Below are 9354 nucleotides of genomic sequence, written 5' to 3' on the forward strand. Positions count from 1 at the left end.
CTTACTAGTTGTGTAATCTTGAGCAAGTCACTTAACCTCTGTTTGCCTCAGTTTCTTCATTCGCAAAATGAGATAATATTAGCACTTACCTACCAGGTTTGTCAAGAGGATCAAATGAGATAATATTTGTAAGGCACTCTTACCTTCCATCCTAGAATTCCAAGTTCCAGTTCCAAGACAGAAGAGTGATAAAGGCCAGGCAATTGGGATTAAGTGACTTGGCCAGAATCACATAGCCAGGAAGTGTCTGAGGCCAGATTTTAAACCAGGACCTTGCAGTTCCTTATAATCTTTGGGGGTGGAAAAGTGAATTTGCAATAGGTCCAAAGATCAATCAATCAGTCTATTTCTATCAAGTGTCTATTATGTACTAGGGAACATGCCAAGTACCGGGAATAGAAATAATGAGATAGTTCCTGCCTTAGCGAGTTTACATTTGTCTTGGGGAGCTGGAAGAGATGATGTGGAATGAATGACATTGTTCTATCATGGTTTAGACTGATGTCAGAAATTACCTGCTAAAAGATATGTTTATCATCTATCTCCTGTAATCAAGGTAGAATTAGATCAATATTTTTTAATGGGACTTTGTTATACTATTTGTTAGCCATTTGGATAATCTTTATCTGTTTCCACGGAGCTAATCAGTGTTTGGCACTATTTGGAGGAGAAATTCCCCCCCAGATTGTTTTTCTTCCCCAGGGCCTCTCCTTAGATACATTTGGGATTTTTTCTTTTCTTTTAAAAAAATGATATTGTTTGTAGCATATATTTGTGAGGAGGAGCTGACTTCAAAAATGGAAAACCTCATTTCAAGTTCTATCTCTAGCTCATACTGTCTGTATGACCCTGGACAGATCATTTTCTCAGTGCCTTAGGCAACTCTCTAAGACCAGAAGGTGACAGACAACCTATGTCTTTAGTTTCCTCATCTCAGAGTGCCTCCTACTAATGAAATCACAGCATCCATTCTGATCTTTGATTCTGCTGTATTTCCATCACCTACATTTTCCACTGAAATCTTTCATTGTTTTTTTTCCCCCTTTATATACTTATGGTCTGAATCATGCCTATTGTTCTATGTTCTGCTTTCTTTACTCCATACCATTTTCCAACGTCTTCTTCCTCATTTTCTTTTTAATTTATTATGGTGCAATAACATTCCATTAACTCATATGCCATAGTTTGTTTAGCCATTCCCCAAATGATAGTCACTTGTTTCTTTTTTATGGGGAAGGGGAGGAAACTACCGCCAAAAAGCAATAGTATGTGGGCTATTTTCTCTTTAGGACATATGCTCAGTAATGGTAATAAGGCTGGGTCAAAGGATATGTACAACTTAGTCCCCTCATTTTAAAGTTGAGGCATTTAGGGGTCAGAGAAATGTAGTGAATTGTCCAAAGACCTACAGCTAATTAGTGTCTTAAGCAGGACTCAAACTTGGGTCTCCTCATTCCCAGTCCAGACCTCTTTTCATCTATGATCCTTCTTTTTAAAATTTGAATTTTATTTTTTCTTAAATATATGTAAACAAAAAATTTATCTTTCATTTTTTAATGAATTTTGAATTTCAAATTCTCATTCCCTCCCCTCCTTGAGCAAGCAATTTGATGTTTCTTATTATAGATTATACATATGTAGTAGTGCAAAATATTTCCACATTATCCATGTTGCAAAAGAAAACATAGAGCAAAAGAACAAGAATAATAAAGATTTTTTTAGGTATGCTTTGATATGCCTTTAGACACCTGTTCTTTCTCTGGAGGTGGACAGGATAACATTTTTCATCATAAATTCTTTGAAATTGTTTCAGATCATTATACAACTGAGAATAGCCAGGTCATTCACAGTTGATCGTCATATAATATTGCTGTTACTATGTACACTGTTCCATTATACAGAGACTGTAACATTATGGGACAATCAAATGTGATTGACTTTGCTACTAGTAGCAATGCAATGATCCAAGACAATTCTGAGGGACTTATGAGAAAGAAAGCTATCCATATCCAGAGAAAGAACTGTGGGAGCAGAAACACAGAAGAAAAACATGTGATTTATCACTTGTTTATATGGGTATATGATTTGGGATTTTGGTTTTAAAGGATTGCTCTTTTACAAAAACGAACAATATGGGAATGGGTTTTGAGTGATAATGCATATAAAACCCAGTGGAATTGCTTGTCAACTCCAGGAGTGGAGAGGGAGAAAACATGAATCATGGAACCATGGGGAAAAAAAACAACCAACTATGTACACTGTTCCCCTGGTTCTGCTCATTTAACTTTGTATCAATTCACATAAGTCTTCCCAGGTTTTTCTGAAAGCATCCTTGCCATTTGTTATAGAACCATAGTATTCCATCACAAATACCACAATTTGTTTAGCCATTCCCCAACTGATGGGCATCCCCTCATTTTTTTCTAATTCTTTCCTACCACAAAAAGAACTGCTATAAATATTTTTGTACATATTGGTCCCTTTTTCTCTAATCTCTTTGGGGGACAGGCCTAGTAGTGGTATTGCTAGAACAAAGGATATGCAGTTTTATAGCCCTTTGGGTATAGTTCCAAATAGTAGAGTTATGATGCTTTGACCTGCCTTGCTGTTTACTAGCTATGTGACCTGAGGCAAGTAATTTTACTTTGTTTCCTCTTCTGTAAAGTGGAGTTAATAAACGTTATACCAGCTCCCTCTAAGACCATTGTGGGAGTTAAATGCTGTAATCTGTAAAAAAATAAAATAAAACCCAAGTCCCTATACAAATGTAAGTCATTAGTCATGCTCCCCACCACCCACAACCCCTGCCTAACATTGCTGTCATTGTTAAAGAATAAGGACTGTGGAAAAGTCATTGGATTTAGGTAACCTTTAAGAGAGCTGTGGATTATGTAATGTATTATAGTCATTTTTTTAAGAAGGCAGGGTCAACCTGAAACTTGCAAGGTTTAGGGATCAGAGAAGAAGTCAACTACTTTATTTTTTAATTTTAATTTTTTAAATTTCATTTTTAAAAATATTTTTTCATGGTTCCATAATTCATGTTCTTTCCCTCCTCCCTAAGCACCTCCCCCCTCCCTGTAGCTGATGCACAATTCCTCTGGGTTTTACATGTTTCATTGATCAAGACCTATTTCCATATTTTTGATAGTTGCACCGGGGTGGTTGGTTCGAGTCTACATCCCCAAATCATATCCCCATCAACTCATGTGTTCAAGCAGTAGTCAACTGCCTTTCACCCAAAATAATTCCTCCCCGGGGGAGGTAGGGGGGTCAGCAATAGTATCTGAAATTCTCAGTTATGTCTTTTGGTACCTTCTAGAATCATGATCATCTTCACTAAATTAAAAGTTTGATTTTATGGGAAGGGATAACACATTCATTTGGATTCACTTTATTCTGATTAACACCCATTATTTCCTTGAGGAGAACTGTAAGGATATAGAAAAAAGGGTAGAAAAGATGTAGAACATTATTAAAAGTATCTAAATAGTTAAGGCATTGGACACACAGAAATGTGAAGGGGCAATATCTATCAGGGGGGAATTAAACCTAGAAAGAAAGGATTGGTTTGACCAAATCTACATACTTCACATTTTTGCCTAGGCCAGACTTGACTGTGTGTAGTTATTTAGGGGAACATGATTTGCTTCGCAGCATATCTAAATTGCTGCAATAACGAGTTGTGTAATCATGGGATTCTTCTGTTTGTCTGTAGTGTGGAGGAGGAAGAAACCTGGCATGTTTGAGGGGAATGCTAAGAGGCCTGGATCTGACTCTGGACAAGAGCAGGATACCTAATAGATCTTCCTGGATTGCCCATTTAAAAATCAATTTTCTCCTCCTACTGCTAGAAATTTTTAAGTCCTAGTTACTGCAGTGAGCAGGGGGTCAACCATGTAGTCTACTCTATTCAGCCAATATATCACTGCACCTCTACTATGCTAGGAGCTGAGGGGGATTCAGATAAGAATGAGACACTGAGAAAGCCTTCCAGAAATGTACAGCTTAAAAAAGAATTGGTAAGACAAGCTTATGAATAACCATAGTATGATGTCGTATATAATAAGGGCCCCGAAAGAGGTATTTTGAAGGTACTACAAGAATTCAAAATAAGGGAACATATTTGGTTGGAACTTCTCTGGGAAACCTTCATGAAAGAGGAGACATCCGGGAAGGGCTTTGAAAAATGGGAATAATTTTGATAGATATTTCAAGATATATTTACATGTAGTAGCTAGGTGGTAAAATAGATAAGAGTACTAGATCTGGAGTTCATCTCCAGCCTCAGACATTTACTAGCTGTGTCACCCAGAGCAACTCATTTGATCTTTCTCAGACTCGGGTTCCTCATCAATAAAATGGAGATAATATAACGAAATCTATTTCTCTGAGTTGTCGAGTGGATAAAATAAGATATTTGTAAAGCTCTTTGCACATCTTAAAAAATCACATAAATATTGGCCATTAATATTTAGGAGAACATTGATAGAAGTAGGAGGAAAACCAAGATAATAATATAATAAAAGCCAGTGGACGTATGAATTTCAAGAAAGATTTCATGGTCAACAAGATTGAGTGCTGCAGAGAGACTGAGCAGGATGTGGGCTGGGAAAGGGCTCTTGGTTTCTTTGTACCAAGGAAGAATTGCAGGGTAGGGAAGGTGGTGAATGTCATTTGGAAGTGACAGTGATTTTTTTTTAAAGAGCATCAGTAAAATATTCAAAAGAAAGGAAGGAAAGGCTATTAGGATTTAGTGATTAAGAAAGAGGCTATGGGTGTCAGTTAAGGGGGGGCTGGGGAGTTTGGGGGAGAGGGAAAGAACATGAAACATGTAACTATGGGAAAATATTCAAAATAAAAATTAAAAAATTAAAAAAAGAGGCTACGGGTAACTTTTTAAAAGTCAGTTTCAATAGAGTGGTGGGAACAAAAGCAAGGTTGCAAATATGGAGTAAGAGGGTAGAGATGAAATAGAGAGTATATTATTACCAAATTATTAGTATTTCCAAAATGATCTCATTTCTCTTTTGATAGGGTTTTGTATATGGTAGGTTATATAAGTGATATAGAATAGTATATATAATCTATGGCTAAGGAACTCTGTTCAATCATGGAAGTTTCTTTCTCTTAATAATAGCAATGGCTCAGCCCCCACCTAGAGATTCATCTCCTGGGAACATCTAAGTTAGGCTCATGGATCTCTATGGGGCTCTGCTTCCATGCTCCCCTGTAATTAGTGAAATTAACAAAACATTTAACTAAAATGGGTTTTTAGAGGCAGGAATAATAGACATACACATATACAAAATAGAAATAGCCTCCTACTAAGAGTGAGCCTCTTAGAGTTTAGCACCATCCCCCTGAAACTCATAATCAGCACTTAGTCAATAAACTCGAGGACTTCAGTGGAGAAGAAGTCTACTTCTCTTTGGGGTCCATTTGCTCTTTTCCCTCTGTTGCTTCTCTCTTAGGCACCCTAATTTCCTCTTACTCTATGGTCTCTAAAATTTAGTTTCCTTGGACTGGCTTACCTATGCCTTGTTGTCAGCTGGCAGCATTGCTGCTACTCCAGACTTGTTCCTTTGGGGCTTTGTGGCCCCCTAGAAATTTTATTCATTCAAAACAAGTAGGAATGAGCTTCTCAAAACAGCTGACTGGTGGGAAATACATTTCCTCTTTTCTCATGAATTACACATTACATGATGCTCAAGTAAGCTATTCTGGCTCCTTTAGAGATGTCCAGATGTCAGAGCCACAACTCAAACCCAGCCTCTAATTCTAGTGCTTGCTCTTTGCCGGAGGAGAGGTGCTATGTAGGAGAGGTGTTGAAGATGTGGTGGTGGCTGTGTGAGTAGAGAGGAAGAGATGTTGTAGCGATACCAGTGATCTCTTAATTGCCAGATCTAATGGCATTTTTCTCATCTTCTATCTTCTGTTTTTTTTTTTTAAACCTGTCTTAGTATCAACACTGTGTATTGGTTCCAGGGCAGAAGAGTGGTAAGGGCTAGGCAATGGAGGTTAAGTGACTTGCCCAGGATCACACAGCTGGGAAGTCTGAGGTCAGATTTGAACCTAGGACTTTCTGACTCCAGGCCTGGCTCTCAATCCACTGAGTCCCCCATCTTCTTCCTTCTTAAGCTCTTTGTAGAATTTGACACTGTTGATCATCCGTTCATTCTAGATACTCTATTCTCTTGTTTTCCCCACACTGCTCTTTTTTGTTTTTTCTTCTATTCTCATCATTCTTTTTAAAGTTTTATTTCCTAACTCATTATCCATGTCATGTACATAAGTGTGCATGGCTATAGACAAATATTCCCTAACTGAGTGACCTTGGGCAAGCAACCTAACCTCTTTGTATATCAGTTTCTTCATATGTAAAATAGATATAATAATAGTACCTACCTCACTGAGTTGTACTCTTGTATCAAATGAATTAACATAAGCAGAGTGCTTTGAAAACCTTAAAATGCTACATAAATGCTATTATTATTATTATTATTAACATAGAGCTCTGTCTTGGGGCTTTCCTTTTCTTTCCTCTCTTACTTGGTGACTTCTTTAGATTTCATGGGGTCAATTTTCGTCTTTATGTGAATCACAATATTTAGCCCTAATCTGTCTCTTAAACTTCAGTCGCACATCACCAAATGCATGTTCTGTTGGCATCTTCAATCCAACATGTCCAAAATGGAAAACATCTTTCCCTTTAAACTACCCCTTTCCCCAACTTCCCGGTTCTGGGAATCCTTTCTATCAGTTAGGTTTGCAACCTCAGTGTCTTGCTGACTTTCTCATTCTCACCTTACCTATCCAATCAGTTGTCAAATCCTTTTGTTCCTATTTCTACAACATCCCTTGCAATTAGCTCCTTTTCTCTACTCTCCTAGTCACCTCTGTAGTTCAGATATTCAACATCTCTCCTAAGGACTACTGCACTCACCTCCTAACTGGTTTCTCTCTATTCTAACCCTGCTCAACCCATAGCTGCCAAAATGATCTTCCTAGAAGCACAAGTTTGACCATTTCATCTCACTGCTCAAAATCCAGTGGCTCCCTATTACCTCAGGGATCAAACATTAATTCCTCTGTTTGTCCTTTTTTTATAACTTGACTCCAACTTACTTTTCAAGCCTTACTATTCATTACTCCCCTCCATGCACTCCACAGCTCACTGTCATATTATTGGTCTTCTTTTTGCTCCTCACACAATGTATTTCATTTCCTGTCTCTAAGTCTTTTCATTGCCTGTCCCCTATGTTCTCTCCCTTCTCCTCTCTCTTTTGAACTCTCTAGCTTCCTTCCAGACACAGCTCAAGAACCATATTCTTCATGGGGTCTTTTCTGATCACCCCTTCTTTTTTTAAATTAAATTTAACTGATTAATTAAGAAAAATTTTCCATGGTTATATGATTCATCCTTTCCCTCCCCTCCTTCCACCCCCCTCCCATAGCCAACGCACAATTCCACTGGGTTTTACATGTGTCATTGATCAAGGCCTATTTCCATATTATTGATATTTGTACTAGGGTGCTGATCACCCCTTCTAATAGTGCTTTTCTCCCCAAAGGTACCCTACATCTACTTTGTATGATTTCTGTATATGCCTGTTGTTGTCATTGTTGAGTCATTTTCAGTTGTGCCCAACTCTTCATGACCACATTTGGGGTTTTCTTGGCAAAGATACTGGAGTGGTTTGCTATTTCCTTCTCCAGTTCATTTGACAGATGAGGAAACTGAGGCAAACAGGGTTGAGTGATTTGCCCAGAGTCACTCAGCTAGAAAGAGTCTGAGGCCAGATTTGAACTCAAAAATGAGTCTTCCTAACACTAGTTCTGTTTCTCTATCCACTATATCACCTAGCTGCCCAGAGTCACTGACTAGTCTGTACCATTTGGACCCTACCCATTCCCAGTTTTAGATAGAACTAACATACCCTGAATCTTTCTTCGTTTGTTTAGGATTTTTCAGTGACTCCAAATAGTCAGATCTTACCTATATAAAAACCTCTGTAGCCCTTTTTGTGCTATACATTTCCTTCTACTCTAACTTTCATTTTATTGAAATAAATATTCCAGACAATTTTTTGCTTGCATCTTCTCAAGGAAAAAGGCTTTGCTTTTTCTTTTAGATTCCATATTCTCTCCCTTCCTCTTAAGGGTTAGGCTAAAACAAACAAACAAACAAAAAAAACCCCAAAAACTCCAACACTACACAGCTGCATAATAAATTTGCCTACAAGAAAACCCCCAGGATGGTCCTTTTTCAACTAGAAGGAAATTTCACAGAAGTCTTATTAATTTTCTGTAAGCCTCCCCTCTGCCATTGGCTACTTAGAAATGTTCATCCAATTAGTCCCTTTGCCTTGTGGCCCTCACAGACTTTCAGCAAACATGAAATTGACCTGTTCTAGATAGTCTGCCATTTTGAACAGAATTTAACTTTAACAGGGGGTACCTGGGTAGCTCAGTGGATTGAGAGCCAGGCCTAAAGACGGAGGTCCTAGGTTCAAATCTGGCCTCAGACACTTCCCAGCTGTGTGACCCTGGGCAAGTCACTTGACCCCCATTGCTTACCCTTACCACTCTTCTGCCTTGGAGCCAATACACAGTATTGACTCCAAGACGGAAGGTAAGGGTTTTAAAAAAATAAAAAAAGAATTTAAAAAAAGAATTTAACTTTAACATATAGTGAAATATATCACATAAAAGGTGTCATGGATTGTTGTATCGCTGTGCGACCTGGAACATAACAGTCTTGGAAGAACTGGCAATGAAATTCAGAGGACAATGGAGAGGCTCATGGTGGGTATAAGTGGGCTTGCAATATATAAAAGTGAAGGACTTCAGAGGACAGTGCTGTCCACTTCCTGACAGAAACAATCAATTAGATATTCAGAATAAGCGGGGACAGCTTCATGGCTCAGTGGATTGAGAACCAGGCAGGCCATTATGGCATAATGGCATTATGGGAAGTCCATAGGTATGGAACACTGCATATATCTTCTGACTTTTTTTGTTATTTGTTTTTTTTTTAAATTTTTTGTTGTTGTTGTTATTTGCTTTTTAAAATAATCTTTTTCTTTTAAAAAGTTCTTTGGGGGGCAGCTGGGTGGTTCAGTGGATTGAGAGCCAGGCCTAGAGATGGGAGGTTCTAGGTTCAAATCTGGCCTCAGACATTTCCCAGCTGTGTGACCCTGGGCAAGTCACTTAACCCCTATTGCCTGGCCCTTACCACTCTTCTGCCTTAGAATTAATACATATTGATTATAAGTATTGATTATAAAACAGAAGGTAAGGGTTTAAAATATATATATATACATATATATATATATATATATATATATATAT

This window comes from Gracilinanus agilis, chromosome 4 (genome assembly GCF_016433145.1).
Source record: "Gracilinanus agilis isolate LMUSP501 chromosome 4, AgileGrace, whole genome shotgun sequence".
Classification (NCBI taxonomy): Eukaryota; Metazoa; Chordata; class Mammalia; order Didelphimorphia; family Didelphidae; genus Gracilinanus; species Gracilinanus agilis.